General features: G+C 36.6%; 1 non-coding gene across 1 annotated transcript; it reads right to left on the bottom strand.

Annotated features, from left to right (window-relative positions):
- Positions 1–21327: 21327 nt before the first annotated feature.
- LOC131172441 (small nucleolar RNA R71) lies at positions 21328–21432 on the bottom strand. The gene has a single exon (XR_009142918.1). It is a non-coding gene; the product is annotated as a small nucleolar RNA R71 (small nucleolar RNA).
- Between the last annotated feature and the right edge of the window lie 728 nt (positions 21433–22160).

Raw genomic sequence — 22160 nt, 5'->3', positions numbered from 1 at the left:
AATATTTTTGGTCCATTTTAGTTTTCCGCGAATTTTATAAAAATTTTGACAGAGTTCTGTCTGTATTTTGAGAAACCAGTTCTTTAAATACCTGTAAAAAGCACTTCTAAAAGTTTTTCTCAACCACTACTTCGATTTCACAATCAAACTCAATCAATTTTTTCTCAAGTTCAAAATTCAGTAATCCTCAGCATACTAGCAATACATTTCATTTAAATTAAATAAAATAGTTTCATTCATATTTCATTAGAAACAAAACAATTTATATACATCATTACAAAATTTACATTAAGAGAATTTCAAACTACAATATATATTACAACTTTATACAAATTTTATACAAACTGCTCAAGACCCATTTTTACATGTCTATACATTTATGTGCAATATATACATCAAAAGAAATATTTACAGTTAGGGTATAAATTATACCCGAAGACTTTAAGCTGATAGCTCCTCACACCTCAGTAGCTCAGTCTGTTGCTCCTCTAGTCTCTGTATCTGCGACAGCAAAAGAAGCTATCACTGAGTACTAGGACTCAGTGGTGCACAACATATTAAAATAATCTTTATGCAAAACTTAAATCACATTTATTCAAAAATTTGGCTGAACATGAGAATTAAGTACAAATCATGCATTGTGAGATTTTAAATGCAAACCAAGTTCATTTCAAAGTATCAAAACACATTTCTTAAAACCCACAGTTAGATCATGCCATTCGAAACAAATAGAATCTCAATAGCCAGAGGCTAAAGAGAAATCACATCACAAGGCTAGCTAGCTCAAATATATGGATATCCATTCACATCCTCTTCTACTGGCACACCTCAACACTTCTCCAGAGAAGGAATCAAAATTCGAAACTAATTACCCCCACTAGTCGTGCTAGTGAGGTGTTCAAATATATGGTCATGACACTGTGGTTTCAAAACTTATCTTAACAATTTGCTAAACATTGTCATTTCAAATATACACAATAACTTTCACAATTCAAATCAAACATCATAAGAATGCCATAATTCAATATTTCACATTGTTCAAAACAGTATGCAGAAGATAATTATAAAAAGTATACGTTGTGCACAAACCTCAAGCGAGTCGCCTCTTGGCCTTGACTCTGTTCCTCGGGTTTTTTCCCGGTATTCTTTTCAACTGAAACACACAATTTTACAATGTTTCAGTACTAGAACTTAACATAAATCCAAAATAAATTTAGCTTCACATTTACCTAGTTCTAACATGTTAAATTCGACGTTCTCGAAATTTTTGTGTTTCGGGTTACTATTCACTACACTATTCAAGTCAAATAGTTGACTTTCTAAGGCTTAATAGGTATGGGAACTCCAACTTCACCCACATACCACATTTTGGTCACTAAACTTGTTGGTTTTGGTTGTTTACTCAAATCCTAAGTCTTTTAGGCAAATTTGGTAAATTTTAGTTTTGGAGTCCTAAGTTGCACTGTTCCATTGGTCACTTTATTGTTGGAATTTGGCAAAACTATCTTCATAGAAAATGTTTCCCATTGTCTTAAGTTTATTCTCCTTTTTGAATCACCCCAATTGGAGTTTTGTAGCTCAAGTTATAGCCAAAATACAGTTACTGTTCACGTGCACTGTTCATGCTACAGATTTTGGTTCTGGCAGATTTTTGATCCAACTTCGTTCAATAATTTGATCAAGTTAAGTCCATAATTTGGTCTAATTTCCTTCATAAGAAATGTTCTACTATGTCTTGGGTTTCCATCGGTTCAAGATTCACCTAAATCGGAGTTTTCTAGAGAGAGTTATAGCGATTGAAACTTTACTGTTCAAATGGCAATTCTACAGTTTTGCAGGTTAAGTAACTCAACTTTGCTCAATAATTTGATTAGGTTAATGGCATAATTTGGGTTGGTGTTCCTCATGAAAGTTTTAGATCTATATCTTATCTAATTACTGGTAAAATTTCAGGTCATTTTGACCTTCCTAGCTCGAGTTATGACCAAATGAACAAATACTGTTCATTTAGTCAGTTTGTGCAGTGGCAGACTGCTCTTAACCAACTTTGGTCAATTGGTTCACTAGGTTTTGGTCAGTTTTTGGGCATGGTTCCTCAATGAAAATTGTGTCATTTTATGTCTATTTTCATCCCCAATTGGTGGCATATCAATTGGACTTGTAAAATTTCCGTTTTGGTCCTTCAAAGTTGGCTTGGTCATGCTGCCAGCAGCATGACCATTTACCCTACGAATTTGACTTCCATTCTAACAATTCCCACACATCTCTTTTGGTCATTATTGACCATTTTTCACTTCACAATAGGTCAAGGTCATCATTTATGCATTTCTCCAAAATTTGCCTCAAAACCCTAGGCCTCCAAACCCTAATCTCACTACTTAATTACCATTAGCAATTTCAAAGTTCCCAACTATAATCATTCAACTAAGGGAGGTCCATAACTCATTCAAACCCATTAAATTCATGCAAATCATGGTCCCCTTCAAGCTGGCCAAAAATTCAATAATGGTCCTTCCCCCATATTTTCATTTCATTTCATTAATTCTAAGCTCATTTCAACCATCACATATGCATTTAAAATGGAAAAATGACAAGTTAACATACTAACCTTAACTTAAACACCAAATCTTCAATTGTTCTCCTTCTTTCTTTCTTTCTTGTTCTTAAGTTGAGATTGCAAGGTCTAGTGAGGTTTTTAGGGGAGTTATTAAGGTTGAGTGGAGGAATTAAAGCTCAAGTGCAAGCTTTAATAGAGGATTAGCAATGGTGAAATGAAGGAGGGAGTGGGGCGGCACCAAGGAGAAGAAGAAGAGATTTTTCTTTTTTTTTTGTTTTATCAATTTTGCTTATGGAAGACCACAAAAACCTAATTAATTAATTTATTAATTATACCTTTTATGGCATCATGCATGATGTCATGCATGATGTCATCACCCTTTTTACTTTTTCATTTTTCTCTCTTTTTTTTAATTTTTCTATTAGTTCTTTAATTTAATTCTCAATTCTGAAATTTTCTTTTCTCCGATTTTATTTGACAGTTAGGTCGGGAGTCAGCTCTTGGGGTCAATTGATCAAATTGCCCCTCGCCGGTTCATCCCGATTTGAAAATAATTTCATATTTCTTCCGGCTCTCTGACCTAATTATTTGACTGGCTTAATAGTTCTTTTTCGTGATTTTCTCTTTTCCACTGTGTTCATAAGAATCCTAAGGACCGCAACGTCACTTTTTACGGTTCGAAATTTGAGTTTAAAATGACTTCGCAGTCATTCCCGAGAAGGTCACCCATCGCTGTGACTCTCGGCTAGTTTAACTTCTTATGTTCTGTTTTTCTTGTTTATACTTAACTAATTGAACATTACTAATTATTTGTGTTTATGGTTTATCTAGTTATCTTAAGTGTGGTTCTAATCCCTTAATTGTTCGGACTGACACTGGTCACCGGAACAGTGAAATCTACCAGGCTATGCAAACAGGGGTGTTACAATTCTCCCCCCCTTAAATAAATTTCGTCTTGAAATTTTACCTGGTATCAATCTCTGAACAGCTGTGGGTGCTGTCTCCTCATGTCCTCTTCTTGTTTCCAAGTAGCCTCCTGGCCCGAGTGATGGTTCCACAGCACTTTTACCAACGGTATCTACTTGTTTCGTAGCTGCTTCACCTCATAAGCTAGAATTTCTATGGGTTCTTCTTCATATGTGAGGTCTGGATTTACTTCAATTTCCTCTACTGGTAGTACATGAGATGGGTCTGATCGATACCTCCTCAACATAGATACATGGAAGACATTATGTATCTTTTCCAACTCTGGAGGTAGTGCCAACCGATATGCCAAAGGACCCACTCTTTCCAGAACCTCATATGGCCCAATAAAACAAGGACTCAGTTTCCCCTTTCTGCCGAATCTCATAATTCTCTTCCAAGGAGAAACCTTAAGGAATACTTTCTCACCCACTGCATACTCAATATCCCTTCTTTTCAAATCAATGTAGGACTTCTGACGGTCCGATGCAGTCTTAAGTCGATCTCGGATCACCCTGATCTTCTCCTCAGTTTGCTGAACAATTTCGGGTCCAATCATCTTTCTTTCACCCACGTCATCCCAACACAATGGGGTTCTACATTTTCTGCCATACAAAGCTTCATATGGAGGCATTCCAATGCTTGATTGGTAGCTATTGTTATAAGCAAACTCAATCAAAGGCAAGTGTGTATCCCAATTGCCCTTAAATTCAATCACACAAGCCCGTAGCATGTCCTCCAGAATCTGAATTACCCTCTCAGACTGGCCATCTGTCTGTGGGTGGAATGTAGTATTGAAGTTCAATCTAGTTCCTAGGGCTCTCTGAAGACTACCCCAGAATCTAGAAGTGAACCTAGGATCTCTGTCTGACACGATGGATACTGGCACTCAATGCAGTCTCATAATCTCATCAATGTATAACTTGGCCAATCTTTCTAAATTGTAGTCCATCCGAACTGGCAGAAAATGAGCAGATTTAGTCAGTCTGTCAACAATGACCCAAACTGCATCATGACTCTTCTGTGTCCTCGGAAGTCCCATCACAAAATCCATCGTTACTCTCTCCCATTTCCACTCTGGTACTGGTAGTGGATGTAACAACCCAGCGGGTACTTGATGCTCTGCCTTTACTTGCTGACAAGTTAGGCATTTAGAAATAAACTCTACCACATCTCTTTTCATACCCATCCACCAGTAATGCTCCTTTAGCCCTCTATACATTTTTGTACCACCAGAGTGCATGGCAAAAGGAGACTCATGTGCTTCCTTCAAAATGATCTTCCTCAATTCAACATCATTAGGAACACATATTCTGCCCTGGTGTTGCAGTAGACCATTATCTCTGATTAAGAATTCTGGTTTCTTGCCCTGCCGGACTTTTTCCAACAGCTTCTGATACTTCTGATCATTCTGAGCAGCCATTCTAATCTGATCAATTAACACTGGCTGTACATGCCATGCAACTGCTGTCTGCCCATCATCATTAATTTCTAAGCTGGCATGCAATGATCTCAACTCATGTACCAAAGACAAAGGAGCAACCCGTAGACTTGCCATAGTCTTGTGACTTAAGGCATCAGCCACAACATTAGCTTTCCCTGGCTGATAGTCTATCAAACAATCATAGTCTTTTATCAACTCTAACTATCTCCTCTGTCTCAAATTCAACTCTTTCTGAGTGCCCAAATACTTCAAACTCTTATGATCTGTATAGATGTAACACTTTTCCCCATACAAATAGTGTCTCCAGATCTTAAGAGCAAACACAATAGCTGTAAGCTCCAAATCATGTGTTGGATAGTTCCTCTCATGCAGTTTTAGCTGGCGTGATGCATAGGCAATGACATTTCGATCTTGCATCAATACACAGCCTAACCCATTGTGAGAAGCATCACTATATACTGTGTATTCTTTACCCGGAGTAGGTAAAGTCGAACTGAGCTTCACCAAACATTTCTTCAATTCATCAAAACTCGTTGGCATTTATCCGTCCCACCGAAATTTTACATCTTTTCTAAGCACTTGGTCAATGGAGATGCCAACATGGAGATCCTTCACAAATCTACGGAGTATCCACTAAACCTAAAACTACGAATTTCTGTGACATTTCTGGGTGGCCTCCAATTAAGGACAGCTTCAATCTTACTTGGCTCTACCTTGATGCCCTCTTCTGATACTACATGCCCCAAGAAAAATATTTCTTTCAGCCAAAATTCACACTTCGATAATTTGGCATATAGCTGTTTCTCTCTCAAAGTCTGCAGTACAATTCGCAGATGTCTATCATGCTCTTCTGCATTCCTAGAATAGACCAATATATCATCTATGAATACCACAACAAACTGGTCGAGGTATGGTCTGAAGATAGTGTTCATCAGATCCATAAAAGCAGCCGGAGCATTAGTTAACCCGAATAGCATAACTAGGAACTCATAATGGCCATAGCGGGTTCTGAAGGCAGTTTTAGGAATACTCTGCTCTTGTACTTTCAGCTGATAATAACCTGATCTCAGGTCAATTTTGAAGAACACAGCTGCACCCCTCAACTGATCAAACAAGTCATCAATGCGGGGCAATGGATATCTATTCTTTATTGTCACCTTATTCAACTGCCGATAATCAATACACAAGTGGAGAGTGCCATCTTTCTTCTTTACAAACAACACTGGCACTCCCCAAGGTGACACACTAGGGCGGATAAAGCCCTTGTCAAGCAATTCTTGCAATTACACTTTCAACTCTTTCAATTCTGCTGGTGCCATTCTATATGGTGTTATGGAGATTGGGTCCACACCAGGCATAATATCAATTTCAAACTACACCTCTCTTTCTGGAGGTAATCCTGGCAATTCATCAGGAAATACATCCGAAAAGTCACATACAATAGGGATGTCCTTCAGTGCTGGACTCCCCACTTGGGTGTCTATTACATGTGCCAAGAATGCTTCACACCCCTTTCTGATCATTCTTCTGGCTAGTGCAGCCAAAATGATGTTTGATGGCAGTAAATGCCTCTCCCCGTGTATTACCACATCACCGTACAGAGGGAGACCAAAAGTGACTGTCTTCAGTCTACAGTCAATCATGGCGTGATGCCTGGCTAACCAATCCATGCCCAAGATAATATCATACTCTCTGAAGGGCATTTCAATCAAGTCTGATAGGAAAACATGTCCTTGGATCACCAAAGGACAGTCTCTATAGATTCTGTTGACCCGGACCTATTGTCCTAATGGATTAGTTACTAGCACTTCAAAACCCATTTGCACACATGGAACAACAAGTGAACTGACTATGCTAGCACTAACATATGAATGGGTTGAACCCGGATCAAACAACACAAATACATCTTGATCAGAGATAGAGAATGTACCAGCTACCACATCGGAAGTCTTAGCCTCTTCTCGCTGTCTCATTGTGTAGACTCTAGCTGAAGCACTTCCTTGTGCTAATTGACCAACTGTGCCCTGACTGCCTGAAGCAGTGCCTCTACCTTTGCCTCTTCCTCTGCCAATTGACTGTGAACCTCTAGGAGCAGGACTCTCCCTCGGCAGTAGTAGGAGCTAGACCATATCTCGAAGACGGAGCACTAGTGCAGTCTCTTGCTAAATGACCCTTGCCTCCATAGTTAAAGCAGGCTCCAGTGGCCCAATAACATTCCCCCCCATGAACCTTGCCACAAGTCTCACAGGGGCAGGCAGAATATGAACCCCTGCTCGATCACGACTGGACCTAGGGGTTCTCGTCGTAAGATCCGCCTACCAAATCTTCCACCTCGACCCCTGCTGGGTCCACTAAACTTCTTTTTCTTTCTAGAGGTAGCATCATAACTCTGTTCAACTGATTTTTCCCCCTTGTCTTTTTCTGATTTCTCAGCTTTTTCTGATTTTTCTTTCACTGGGGTTGCTTCTGATTCAATTCTCTCCAGTTCAAGTGCTTGAGACATAAGCTCTGAGAAGTTGCTGTGTCGAAATCCCACAACTTGCATCCTTATACTGGACTTCAAACCCGTCTCAAATCTCTTGCATCTTGCCTTGCTGGTAGTAAGGAGGCTCCCAGCATAATGACTTAGGCGGGAGAACTCCCTTTCATACTCTGCCACTGATCGATTTCCTTGTTTCAAACTCAAAAATTCTTGCAATTTCTGATCAACATATGCGTCTGGGATGTATTTTTGTCTGAACTCTCTGATGAAGTCATCCCAGGTTAGCACTGGTGGTTCAGCTAAGCTGTGGGGGATGGTCTTCCACCAATCATACGCATCCCCTTGCAGTAGCGACACAGAATATTCAAACTTCAGCTCATCTGGGCAGTGCAGTTTCTTAAACACTCTGTCCATTCTTTCAAGCCATTGCTCTGCCTCTAAAGGGTCCACTGTACCCTTAAATTCTGCAGCCCCATACTTCAGTAATTTATCATACTGTCTGGCTGGAGGCAGTGGTTGTGTCACAGGTGTCTGGGGTGGAGCTTGAGCAGGCATACCCCCAGCCATTTGCTGAAACATCACAGCCATCTGCTGTGCGAATTGTGCAGGGAACTGCGGCATTTGTGGGGCTGGTGCTGCTGACCCACTGACATTCTGCAAAGCTGGGGCTTCCCCTTGTGCCTCAGCTTCAACAGACTGCTCAACTGAGCGATCCCCTTCTTCCATAACAGTCTGGAGTAGGGTATCTCCTGAACAAGTAACACAAGGAGATTTCCCTCCGTTAGTTCATATTCATGATGTAATGCACTGTATGTAACAATTATGGACATTGAGCAGTTGTACTTAACAAGAAAGACACAAATTTATATGTTAAAACATACTTCAAAAATTTGCTCTGATACCACTAAAACATGTCACACCTTACCCCTCTGTAAGGCATAACATGATCCCGTAGAATACCTAATGAACTACCGAACTTCACCTACCGATAACTCATTAAGTACCCCACAAGGGATTTTAAACAATTTTCTTACTTTTGACAAGTGGTGAGCATTTTCTAATAGGTATTTAAAACATATGATTAAAAGTAAATCTAATTAATATTTTTGGTCCATTTTAGTTTTTCGCGAATTTTATAAAAATTTTGACAGAGTTCTGTCTGTATTTTGAGAAACCAGTTCTTCAAATACCTGTAAAAAGCACTTCTAAAAGTTTTTCTCAACCACTACTTCGATTTCACAATCAAACTCAATCAATTTCACAATCATTTCAATAAATTTCTCAAGTTCAAAATTCAGTAATCCTCAGCATACTAGCAATACATTTCATTTAAATTAAATAAAATAGTTTCATTCATATTTCATTAGAAACAAAACAATTTATATACATCATTACAAAATTTACATTAAGAGAATTTCAAACTACAATATATATTACAACTTTATACAAATTTTATACAAACTGCTCAAGACCCATTTTTACATGTCCATACATTTATGTGCAATATATACATCAAAAGAAATATTTACAGTTAGGGTATAAATTATACCCGAAGACTTTAAGCTGATAGCTCCTCACACCTCAAAGCTACCGTCATGCTCCTCTAGTCTCTCAGTATCTGATAAAGAATAGAAGCTATCGCTGAGTACTTGGACACAGTGGTGCACAACATACTAAAATAATCTTTATGCAAAACTTAAATCACATTTATTCAAAAATTTGGCTGAACATGAGAATTAAGTACAAATCATGCATTGTGAGATTTTAAATGCAAACCAAGTTCATTTCAAAGTATCAAAACACATTTCATAAAACCCACAGTTAGATCATGCCATTCGAAACAAATAGAATCTCAATAGCCAGAGGCTAAAGAGAAATCACATCACAAGGCTAGCTAGAACAAATATAATGGACACACCTCAACACTTCTCCAGAGAAGGAATCAAAATTCAAAACTAATTACCCCCACTAATCGTGCTAGTGAGGTGTTCAAATATATGGTCATAACACTGTGGTTTCAAAACTTATCTTAACAATTTGCTAAACATTGTCATTTCAAATATACACAATAACTTTCACAATTTAAATCAAACATCATAAGAATGCCATAATTCAATATTTCACATTGTTCAAAACAGTATGCAGAAGATAATTATAAAAAGCATACGTTGTGCACAAACCTCAAGCGAGTCGCCTCTTGGCCTTGACTCTGTTCCTCGGGTTTTTTCCCGGTATTCTTTTCAACTGAAACACACAATTTTACAATGTTTCAGTACTAGAACTTAACATAAATCCAAAATAAATTTAGCTTCACATTTACCTAGTTCTAACATGTTAAATTCGACGTTCTCGAAATTTTTGTGTTTCGGGTTACTATTCACTACACTATTCAAGTCAAATAGTTGACTTTCTAAGGCTTAATAGGTATGGGAACTCCAACTTCACCCACATACCACATTTTGGTCACTAAACTTGTTGGTTTTGGTTATTTACTCAAATCTTAAGTCTTTTAGGCAAATTTGGTAAATTTTAGTTTTGGAGTCCTAAGTTGCACTGTTCCATTGGTCACTTTATTGTTAGAATTTGGCAAAACTATCTTCATAGAAAATGTTTCCCATTGTCTTAAGTTTATTCTCCTTTTTGAATCACCCCAATTGGAGTTTTGTAACTCAAGTTATAGCCAAAATACGCATCGCTCACGTGCAATCGCTCATGCTACAGATTTTGGTTCTGGCAGATTTTTGATCCAACTTCATTCAATAATTTGATCAAGTTAAGTCCATAATTTGATCTAATTTCCTTCATACTAAATGTTCTACTATGTCTTAGGTTTCCATCGGTTCAAGATTCACCTAAATCGGAGTTTTCTAGAGAGAGTTATAGCCATTGAAACTTTACTGTTCAAATGGCAATTCTGCAGTTTTGCAGGTTCAGTAACTCAACTTTGCTCAATAATTTGATTAGGTTAATGGCATAATTTGGGTTTGTGTTCTTCATGAAAGTTTTAGATCTATATCTTATCTAATTACTGGTAAAATTTCAGGTCATTTTGACCTTCCTAGCTCGAGTTATGACCAAATGAACAAATACTGTTCATTTGGTCAGTTTGTGCAGTGGCAGACTGCTCTTAACCAACTTTGGTCAATTGGTTCACTAGGTTTTGGTCAGTTTTTGGGCATGGTTTCTTAATGAAAATTGTGTCATTTTATGTCTATTTTCATCCCAATTGGTGGCATATCAATTGGACTTGTAAAATTTCCGTTTTGGTCCTTCAAAGTTGGCTTGGTCATGCTGCCAGCAGCATGACCATTTACCCTACGAATTTGACTTCCATTCTAACAATTCCCACACATCTCTTTTGGTCATTATTGACCATTTTTCACTTCACAATAGGTCAAGGTCATCATTTATGCATTTCTCCAAAATTTGCCTCAAAACCCTAGGCCTCCAAACCCTAATCTCACTACTTAATTACCATTAGCAATTTCAAAGTTCCCAACTATAATCATTCAACTAAGGGAGGTCCATAACTCATTCAAACCCATTAAATTCATGCAAATCATGGTCCCCTTCAAGCTGGCCGAAAATTCAATAATGGTCCTTCCCCCATATTTTCATTTCATTTCATTAATTCTAAGCTCATTTCAACCATCACATATGCATTTAAAATGGAAAAATGACAAGTTAACATACTAACCTCAACTTAAACACCAAATCTTCAATTGTTCTCCTTCTTTCTTCTTTCTTTCTTGTTCTTAAGTTGAGATTGCAAGGTCTAGTGAGGTTTTTAGGGGAGTTATTAAGGTTGAGTGGAGGAATTAAAGCTCAAGTGCAAGCTTTAATGGAGGATTAGCAATGGTGAAATGAAGGAGGGAGTGGGGCGGCACCAAGGAGAAGAAGAAGAGATTTTTCTATTTTTTTTTCTTTTGTTTTCTTTTATCAATTTTGCTTATGGAAGACCACAAAAACCTAATTAATTAATTTATTAATTATACCTTTTATGGCATCATGCATGATGTCATGCATGATGTCATCACCCTTTTTACTTTTTCATTTTTCTCTCTTTTTTTTTAATTTTTCTATTAGTTCTTTAATTTAATTCTCGATTCCGAAATTTTTTTTGTCTGATTTTATTTGACAGTTAGGTCGGGAGTCAGCTCTCGGGGTCAATTGACCAAATTGCCCCTCGCCGGTTCATCCCGATTTGCAAATAATTCCATATTTCTTCCGGCACCCTGACCTAATTATTTGATTGGCTTAACAGTTCTTTTTCGTGATTTTCTTTTTTCCACTGTGTTCATAAGGGTCCTAAGGACCGCAGCGTCACTTTTTACGATTCAAAATTTGAGTTTAAAATGACTTCGCAGTCATTCCCGGGAAGGTCACCCATCGCTATGACTCTCGGCTAGTTTAACTTCTTCTGTTCGGTGTTTCTTGTTTATACTTAACTAATTGAACATTACTAATTATTTGTGTTTATGTTTTATCTAGTTATCTTAAGTGTGGTTCTAATCCCCTTAATTGTCCGGACCGACACGGGTCACCGGAACAGTGAAATCTACCAGGCTATGCAAACAGGGGTGTTACACTCTCTCTCTCTCTTCTTCATTTCTCCATTAATTCTAGAAGGAAAGCTTGACTTCTTCTTGAATTAAATTGCTAGAAAAGGTTTTTAGTTCCTATATATCCATTTAACCTTCACCAAAGCAAAAAACCCTAAAGTTCAAGTGGTTGGCATTGGTGTCTTGGTGAAGCTTATGGTGGACAAGCTAGAGGAGCTATATTTGGAGCTCTTGGAGACTACCAAAGGGATTAGGAAGTTTGATTCTATGCCTTAGAGGTTAGAAATCAATAATCCCTCTTTTAGTTGGGTTTTAATGAGATTAAATTCTAAACCTCAATTCTTAATGGCAAATGAACCTCCAATGCATGCTAAAATGTGTTTTGGTATGCTTATGGGCATTAGAAGTTGGTTAGGTACATAATCCATTTGGTATGTTGCATGAAACCCTAGTTGAAATTTTAAATTTCAACCTTCTAAAGGCCCTAAATCATGCTTCCCATGCCTTCATAAAGAAGGGTTGCAGCTAGAGTTTTCAACCAATGGTACCTAGAGAGCTCAGATGAAGGTAACACCAGTGTACTTATGGCAAATAGTAGAGAAACAGCATGAAGACCCTGAGTTGGTGCAAATAGCAGAAGTGGTCTAAAAAGGTAAGAGCATTGAGTTCTATTTCCATGGAAAAGAAGTGTTGAGGTTTGGTAATAGGTTGTGTATACCAAACAACATCCAACTCAAGGGAGACATTATGAGGGAAGCTCTAAGTGTAGTGTGCATCCTAGAGCCACCAAAATGTATCAAGACTTAAAGAAGGTGTATTGGTGGCCTTCCATGAAGAAGGAGATTGCATAGTTTGTGAATGCTTGTGAGGTCTTTCAGATAGTGAAGCTGAAGCATAAGAAGCCAGTAGGAATACTCAACCCACTACCCATTCTAGAGTGGAAATGGGACAATGTGGCCATGGACTTTATTGTGGGGTTACCAGTAGCCTCCAATAGACATGACTCAATATGGGTTATAGTGGATAGATTGACTAAGACTACTCACTTCATTCCTATAAGATTTAACTATTCTGTGGATAAGTTAGCTCAAGTATACATAGTGGAGATAATAAGGTTGAATGGAGCTCCAGTAACAGTAGTCTCCGATAAAGGGGGGCCATAGTTCACATCAAGGTTTTGACAATGTCTTCAAAATGAGTTAGGTACTATATTAGACTTTAGCACAGCCTCTTACCCTTAAATAGATGGATAGTTAGAAAGGATCATACAGACTTTGGAGGATATGCTAAGAATGTGTGTACTTGACTTTGGTGGATCGTGAAAAAAGTGCCTTTCCTAATTGAGTTTGCATACAACAGCAGCTATCAATCTAGCATCGAAATGGCACCATATGAAGCTCTATATGGGAGGAAATGTAGGTCTCCTATGTGTTAGGAAGAAGTAGATGAAAGAGCCTTAGCGAAAATGGAGTTAGTGGAAGTCACCAATCAAGCCATGTCTTTAATTAGGGCAAGGTTAAAGGCAGTAGCCAGTAGGTAGAAAAGTTATGCAGATCTCTATAAAAGATAAGTGGTTTTTCAGGAAGGGGGCATAGTGCTTCTGAAAGTGTCTCCAATGAAGGGTGTCATCCAGTTTGGAAAGAGGCAAACTAGGTCGAAGGTACATTGGACCGTATGAAGTGTTGCAAAAGGTAAAAAATGTATCTTATAAGTTAGCTTTGCCACCAAAAATGGAGAGAATCCATCCAGTGTTCCATGTTTCTACATTAAGGAAGTTTGTGTTAGATTCGAACAAAGTTATAAGTGAACCAGACATGAAAATTTAAAAAGATCTTTCTTATGTCGAACAACCTATCTTAATTGTAGACACTTAAGTAAGGAAGCTGAGGAATAAGGAGATACCTATAATCAAGGTGTTATGGAACTGCCACAACATAGAAGAGTGCATGTGGAAAACCCGTGATTCCATGATACAATAATATCCTCACCTTTTCTAGGTATGTTTTGTATGTTATGTTTATTATGTTATGTTTTTATGTGTTTGTTTTAACGTTCGAGAATGAATGTACAGGGGGGGGGGTATAATACCCACCATTTTCTGATATCGAAATATTTGTCCTTAACAAAGTATTCTGGTGAAAAGTAAAACTTCACTGGCAAAGGAGTAGTGGTAAGGCGAGAAAGTATGTTCACATATGTGGGTTTGAAATGTTCAAAATGTATTTAAGAAAGAAAAATATTTTAAAAGTTTTATTTCTAAAAAGTTTTTAAGTAAGGGTTTTTGGCAAAAGGAGTTTCGATTGCCAAAGTATGGATTTTCGATATCTGAAGCCCTTTTTCCTAGCTAAAAGCTCTTTTGGATAGATTAGACTTTGGCAGCCAAAAGTGTTTGCTGGTTTACAACCCTGCAAGTGCATGGATCATGAACAAGTAATATAGTAATGAGTAGAGTATCATTCTCATGAGGAATTTGTAAGTGTAAGTACCAAGCTAGACAACAACTTTGACTATTTAGACTATCGGATATAATGAGAGATTAAATTTAAACTAACTAAAGATGTGACAATAAAAAAAGACAAAGCAATAAACTTTGATTTAGAAAACAATTAACTAAAGCAATTCCAGAATTAAGATTTTACACTTTAACCTTATTAAGGACTTTAACCTTACCTATCTAACAGATTGATAATTGTTACTTTGATGGAAATTAATTCTAAGATATCTTAAATCCTCTCTCAAGGCACCTAAGGTCTATTTTAATAAACCTGAACCCTACTTTCGTGGCGATCAATCTTAATTAAAACTCTTTAAGTTCTTTGATTAATTATAAGACTCCACAAAGGATTTTAGCTTATCTCTAGGTCAATTTCCTAGGTTCAAAATCCTAATTTTCAATATTAATTTTCACCTTTCAGCTTTTCAATCAGTATCTTATATCATAACTAAGTGGGATCGAACACATAGCATGTATTAAGAACACAAAATATTGAATCAAAGAACAAAACTCAAATCTATTAAATAACTTTAGTATAGATCTATAACAAAAATTGAAAGTGCTACTTTCCTAACTCTAGAATTAAACAAACTAATCACTCATAGTGAGTTTAACAAACATAATGAAATTAAAATAAAAGAACATAAGACAATATGAAGAAATAAAATAAAAAAAACCCAGAACAAAGGTCTGCAGCCTTGAACTTTTGAAACTATAGCTGAGAGTCCTTCTCCTTAAGCCTTGATGCAGATTCTCTCCAAATCACTTAGAAAACTAGGTGAACTCTTCAAACTCCCCTACTTATTTTGGTCTTTTAGTATTTATATCAAGTGCCTAAAAGTCATGTTTCAGAGTCCCAAAAGTTTAGAAGTCTATTAGGAACAAATATAAGAGAATCCAGGTCGAAACAAAAGTCTTTCTGGTATAAGGTGTATGGCTCGTGTGGCACTACATGGCCCTGGCCCGTGTAATTTTTTGGACACTCTATGCTTCATGTTTTGGGGAGGACAGCAAATTGCACGGGGTCTGGTGAGTTACACAAGGCAAACCACACAGCCTCTGTACTATGGTCCTTCTATGTTTCTTCATGTTTTAATGGCCAGAAGGTTACACGGGTCCTGGTTCATGCTTACACGACCTGTGTAATGTTGTGCAATAGGCTTTCTTGCTTTTCCTAACTTTTAAACCTGTCTAATTGACTTCTACACCTTGGATCTTCATTAAAACACTTAAAAAGATTTATATAAAAAAAAAATTAAGCAGAGATTATCAAAACTAACAAAAACTAATGATCCTAAATAAAATGCATGCAATTAACTACCTAAATACTATGACATAGAATGTAAAAGTACCTTAAAATACCTATATGATACAAGCGTATTAAAAAGCTAAACTTTTAACAGTCGAAAAACCCTTGACAAAGAGGCTATAAAAAGGGTCCAAAGGTTATTTTTATTGTAACAATATTTAGGGTTTTCTTCTTTCCTCTCTCTCTCTCAACTTTGGACATACAAGGAGCTCTTTGAAGAGATTTTCTTGAGTTTTTGAAGATTTGGAGATGGATTCTTCTATTTAGAAGTGTGTAAGAGTGGATTCAAGCTTTGATGTTTTAGTCCTCTCACTTTCATGCTCCAAGAAAAGAGATAACCTTCTTTTCTTCTTAATCTAAGTGTAGATCTAAGAAAGTTAATGAGAAATTATATTTCTATAACTTTAATTTTATGAAAAGTTATTTTAAGTTAAGTTTTAGGGAAATTTATTAGGGTTTTGTGATCTTCTGTTGAAGTTGTATGTTTTATGGTTAGAATAGTTATATTTAAGTGTTATGAGCCTTAAATGGCTAATTTCCCTTGATGGATTTGAAGAAATCCATGTATATGCTAAGTTGGGTTTGGAGGAATTCTAGGATTTGAGTTTTTGATTAATCTATATGGGTATTAAGCATGTTTTCAAATTGTTTTAGGCCCCAAAGATGTGTATATGTGATGGGATTGTATTAGAACTTTGAAATGAGTTTAGGTATTGATGGGAGAAAGACTCTACAGGTTTTCAACTTGGAAATTCTGAAAATTCCCAGGTTCGGCTGTCAAAAACCAGAGGTTTAATAGCAAATGCATATAGTTTCTCAAAAAATCTAGAAAATTTTCTAGGTTCGGTAGTCAGCACTGGACAAAAGTGTTGTCCGAAGCCTAATACTTTGACAGTCGAAGTGGGTTTTTCCGACTTTTTCTCCCTTCTTTTATAAGATTCCAAAACATGGTTTCAAGGTTTCTAAAGGGCCTAGAATAGGATGTTTATGATATATGTAGATTTTTAAAACCTTGTATAACACTTTAGGGTCCGATTTTATAGGATCGGGCTTGAGGGACTTAGAAGGGTAAGGATTTGAGGAAAGCTCCTGTTCGACTAAGGTGGTTGATAGGCTACAAGAGGTGAGTAAATCTAACCTTAATAAAATGGAAACTATTTACAGGTAATTAATTAGCATCCTCATGCATCATGTCATATTTATTTAGGATATATGCATCTAGAGCACGAAGATGTTGCATAATTGCATAATTTATTATTGGTGCATTGATGGATATTGGATGACCCACTGACTCCCCCCATCTTACGATTATGCAACATAATGAATGTTATGGATCCATAAGTAAATGTTTGTTAGTTTTATAACCCTGCAAGTGCACAAATCATGAATAAGTAATAAAGTGATGAGTAAAATATCATTCCCATGAGGAATTTATAGGCGTAAGTACTAAACTAGACAGTAATATTACTAAGCTAGACAACAATTTTAACTATTTAAACTACTAAAGGTTATGAAGGAATTAAATCTAAACTACTACTAAGAATATTAAAAAGCAAGAGAAAATAAAGCTGAGAATTTAAAAGATTCTATGAAATAAACAATTCCAGAATTAAGATTTCACACTTTGACCTTGTTATGGTTTTAACCTTGCTCATTCAATGGATTCGGTGTTGTCACTTTGATGGAAATTAATCTTAAAGTATCCTAGATCCTCTCTCAAGGTATCTAAGATGTATTTTAATTAATCCGAATCCTACTTTCATGGTGATTAATCTTAATTAAAACCCTTTAAGATCTTTGATTAATTATGAAATTCCACAAAGGTCATCAGCATATCTCTAGATCAGATTTTCTAGGTCCAAATCCTAATTTTAAATACTAATCTTCACCTTTCAGTTCTTCAATTAATATCTTAGATCATAGTTAGGTGGGTACCAACACATAGCATGTATTAAGGACACAGAATATTGAATCAAAGCACAAAACTCAATTCCATTAAATAAAACTCAGTGTGTATCCATAATAAAAATTAAAAGTGCTACTTTTCTAATTCCAGAATTAAAGAAACTACTCACTCATGATGAGTTTAACAAATAAAATGTAATTAAAGTAAAAGAACATAAAACCAATATGAAGGATTAAAACAAAAGAACCCAAAGAAAGATTCTGTAGCTTTGGACTTATGAAACTTCAGCTGGGAGATCTCCTCCTTAGTGCTGATGCAGTTCTCTTTCAAACGGCTTGGAAAACTAGGGTTGCTAAGCTAAAACTGAATTGGAAGTCTTCTGTCGAAGGTGGCTCTCTCTTTATGCTTTCTGTCTTCTGGTAATTTATATTGGGTGTTTTAGGGTTATGTTTTAGAGTCCTAAGGGTATTAGAAGTCTGTTTGGCATGTGAAAACTATAGCTAGAATCAAATTAGGAAGTTGGCTGCTGCATAGTACATGGCTCGTATAGCACTACACAGCCTAGGGTGTGTAAGTCTCTGGACTAAACTTGGCTTCTTTCTGATGGGAGGCAGAAGATTACACAGGGCACATAGGGTTTACACGGGTCAAGGTACATGGCCCATGCACTGCTTTCCTCCCTTAGCTCTTCAAGTTCAAATGTCTAGAAGGTTACACGGGTCTTGATGAGCTACATAGGGTCATTTACATGACCTTTGTATTGTGGCTCTTCATGCTTCCTTCAGTTTTCTCCTGCTAGAAGGTTACACGAGTCTGGCTTTCTCCTTACATGACCCTTGTACTTTGGTGCAACAGCTTGCCTTTATTTGCCTTCTTTTCAAACTTGTCTAGTTTACTCTTATGCTTTAGATTTCCTTTAGAACAACTTGAAAGATACAAAAAAAATATGAAATTTAGTGGAGATCAACTACTTTAATAAAAACTAATGAAATCAACTATGATGCATGTGATTAACTATCTAAATACTATGAAATGCAATACAATTATGCCTAAAAACATCTATATGATATAGGTGTATCAATAAATCTCAGGGGGAGATCTTTAAGTTGCCCTTCAAGGAAGATCTGTAAGTTGCCCTAGGATACATGACACAGGTCATGTTTTAAAGGACAGTTTGGAGAGTTATTGGTGATAATGTCCATTTTACATGAAATGATTGTAATGTAAAACCCACATGAATGATGCATTGCACATGTATAAATGAATGATATAATTATTAATAGTTAGCTTACCCTGTAACGCCCCTGCTCCAACCACTAGAGGAATTGTCCGCTTGGGCCCACTGTTACACTCATTTCATATAGGCATTTTAGGGTAGTTTTGCATCCATTTTGCCCTTATATTTTAGTATATTTTATGTTTTTAGCTTTATTTTAGTTTATTTGCTAACTTTAGATACTTTATATTTGATTTTTATAATTTTGTTATTTTTGATAGGATTTTGTGGCAAATCGAGGATCAATGAGTGCATTAGGAAGTGATTTAAAGAAATTTGGAATTCTTTAAGCATGGAGGAAAGTTGAAGAAATCAAGCTTTGAAAGATCAAGTTAGCCAAAATTTGCTTGACACTTTGCTTAAGATCCTGCTCAGGGTAAAGCGGCAGTGCTTAAGGTGCAGCACAAGTCAAGCATGAGCAGAAAAGTCTATTTTACTCTAAGTCTGCCGAGATTTGCTGAAGGTCTGCTTAACCTTAAGCAGACAGTGCGACCAGAAGCTGAAATTTGCTAAGAAGCTGCTTAGGGTTAAGCCGAACCTTAAGCAGACTGCCCAGAATGTAAATAATGCTGCTGACTTGGATAATTTTACACCTCATTTCCTATCCACTCCTTGGCTCTTATTTACTTTTAGGGCAACTTTTTGGGACGATATAAATTCATCATTTCCTAATTTTTGCGACAAGAGGAAAGGAAGGAAAAACAAAAAGGAAAGAAAATTTAATAGAGAAAGGGAGGAGACGCCATTTCTTTTGGGGGAGGAGCTGCTGCAACCATTTTTGGAGCTCCAGAAACCAGAGTTTTGGGTTCTTCTACCTGGGTTTTTCTATTTTAGGCCTTTTATCATGTTTTTCTTTACTTTTCCATCAATCTTTCTTGTAAATACCATCATGAGTGAGTAAACTCTTTAGATTTCAGAGTTGGGAAATATGTTTTAGATTAATTTGTGGATTTGGACTGGGTATTTCCTTATTTTACATAAATATGAGTTTTGATTCCTTCCTTGTGTGCTTGATTTACTTGCCTAATGTTGGTACCCATTGGGTATTGTGTTAATCTTTGATTGAAGGACCGAAAGGTGAAAGTCATTGATAGATAATCAAGGATTGGAACTTAAAATCACCTAGATTTAGAAATAAACTAGGATTTTAAGAGGAATTAATGATTGGTTACAAAACTTAATGGGTTTTAAAGTAATCAAATAACATACGAAAGTAGGTTTGGTTATTTTAGAACACACTTTGGTTTGCTTGAAAAAGATATCAAAGGAATTTAGAATCAATTTCCTTCAAACTCTATTTTTCCCTAAAAATTGGAATGCCCAAGACAAATCCCAATTAATTTATGCATAAACCCCCAACTCTGGAATCACTTTTAACATAATTAGACTTTGATTTGAATTACCCATTGTTAATTTAGTTTAATTGCAAACTAGATCTAGAATTTATTTGTTTGCTCTTTACCCATTCCAATTAGATTAATCAATTTACCTTGCTCATTTACATTTACCATTTATTCATTAATCATTAGCCCAAATAATCGCTTCATTCATAGTTTGGTACTCAAACGACAAATCCTCGTGGGAACGATACTTGATTCATCACTTTATTACTTGAGACGACCCGTATACTTGCGGATTCGCCACATCAAGTTTTTGGCGCCGTTGCCGGGGATTTGATTTTTGTTTGATATTGAACAATTGTTTGTTTGGTTAATTTGGGCATTTTATTTTATTTTCTTTTTACCATTTTACTTTGAGAATTTGTTTATTTTGTTTTTCAGGTGCTTTATTTTATGAGAAGGACAAAAAGTGAAGAAATCAATTTATTCTTTGATCCAGAAATAGAAAAGACAGCAAAAGCTTTAAGAGCAGAATCTAAAAGGAGAAAAGCTGAAATTAAAGCTCAACAACAACAAGAAAGAGCACAAGAGCAAGAGCAATTACAAGAAGAAATGGCCAACAACAATAACAACCGCTCTGTGAAGGATCATGCCTATCCTAACATTGGGGATTTCATGCCAAGTATCACAAGACCAAGAGTAGAAGCTAATAATTTTGAACTGAAGCCTGCACTCTGTCAGATGGTACAACAATCACAATTTGGAGGAAATCCAAGTGAAAGTCCACATGTGCATCTAGCACACTTTCTTGAAATCTATGATATGTTGTAGATAAATGGAGTTTACGATGATGCAATTCGACTCAGTTATTTCCTTTTTTCTGAAGGACCAGAGCTAGAGAGTGGTTACATTCATTGCCACGGGTTCTATCACAACATGGGATGAACTTTCTCAAGCATTTTTAGCTCAATATTTTCCACCAAGCAAGGCAGCTAAGCTAAGAAATGGTGACTTCTTTCAAACCTAGAGATGATGAGAGCTTGTATGAAGCATGGGAGAGGTACAAGGATTTGCAAAAGAGATGTCCACATCATGGAATTCCTAAGTGGATGTTTGTTCAATACTTTTACAATAGAGTTTCACCGGCTATTAGAAGTACAATTGATGCATCTTCTAGAGGTGATCTTATGGAGAAATCTGAAGATGAAGCTTTTTCTGCTCTTGATAAAATTGCTTATAACAACTACCAATGGAGTTGTGAGAGGAATGAGATCAAGAAACCAGCTGGTATGTTTGAGCTTGATGCCATGAATATGATTAATGCTAAGTTTGATGCTTTGACAAGGAAAATGGACAAGCTAAGCATGAAAGTAGATTCTTCAGCTGGAGGTTCTAGTAATTCAGTAGAAGTTGGAGCTGCAAATGTCAATTGTGCGGTGATTTTCTGCACTTAATCAAGATTTTCAAGTGAGCAAGTGGATTATGTGGGGAACTACAATCAAAGACCAGGTGGTAACTCATTTTCTGCAACTTATGATCCAGCATGGAGAAACCACCCCAATTTCTCTTGGGGAGGTAGACAAGGACAACATCAAAATTTTCAGCAACCTTCTGGGTATCAACAACATCAGAATTTTCAGCAGAATAGAGGTCCTCCTCCTGGAATTTCTAAACCTCAAAATGCACCTGCTCCACCTCTACCACAACAAGCACAACCAGACAAGACAGCTAGATTAGAAGCTATGATTGAGACTCTACTTGTGAGCCATCAAAGTCAACAAGAAATGATTTCTCAATTAGCATCTAAAGTGGATCAAATGGCAACAC

This window comes from Hevea brasiliensis, chromosome 13 (genome assembly GCF_030052815.1).
Source record: "Hevea brasiliensis isolate MT/VB/25A 57/8 chromosome 13, ASM3005281v1, whole genome shotgun sequence".
NCBI lineage: Eukaryota > Viridiplantae > Streptophyta > Magnoliopsida > Malpighiales > Euphorbiaceae > Hevea > Hevea brasiliensis.
Note: the sequence above shows the minus strand (reverse complement) of the source record. Positions and strands in the feature narration are given on the sequence as shown.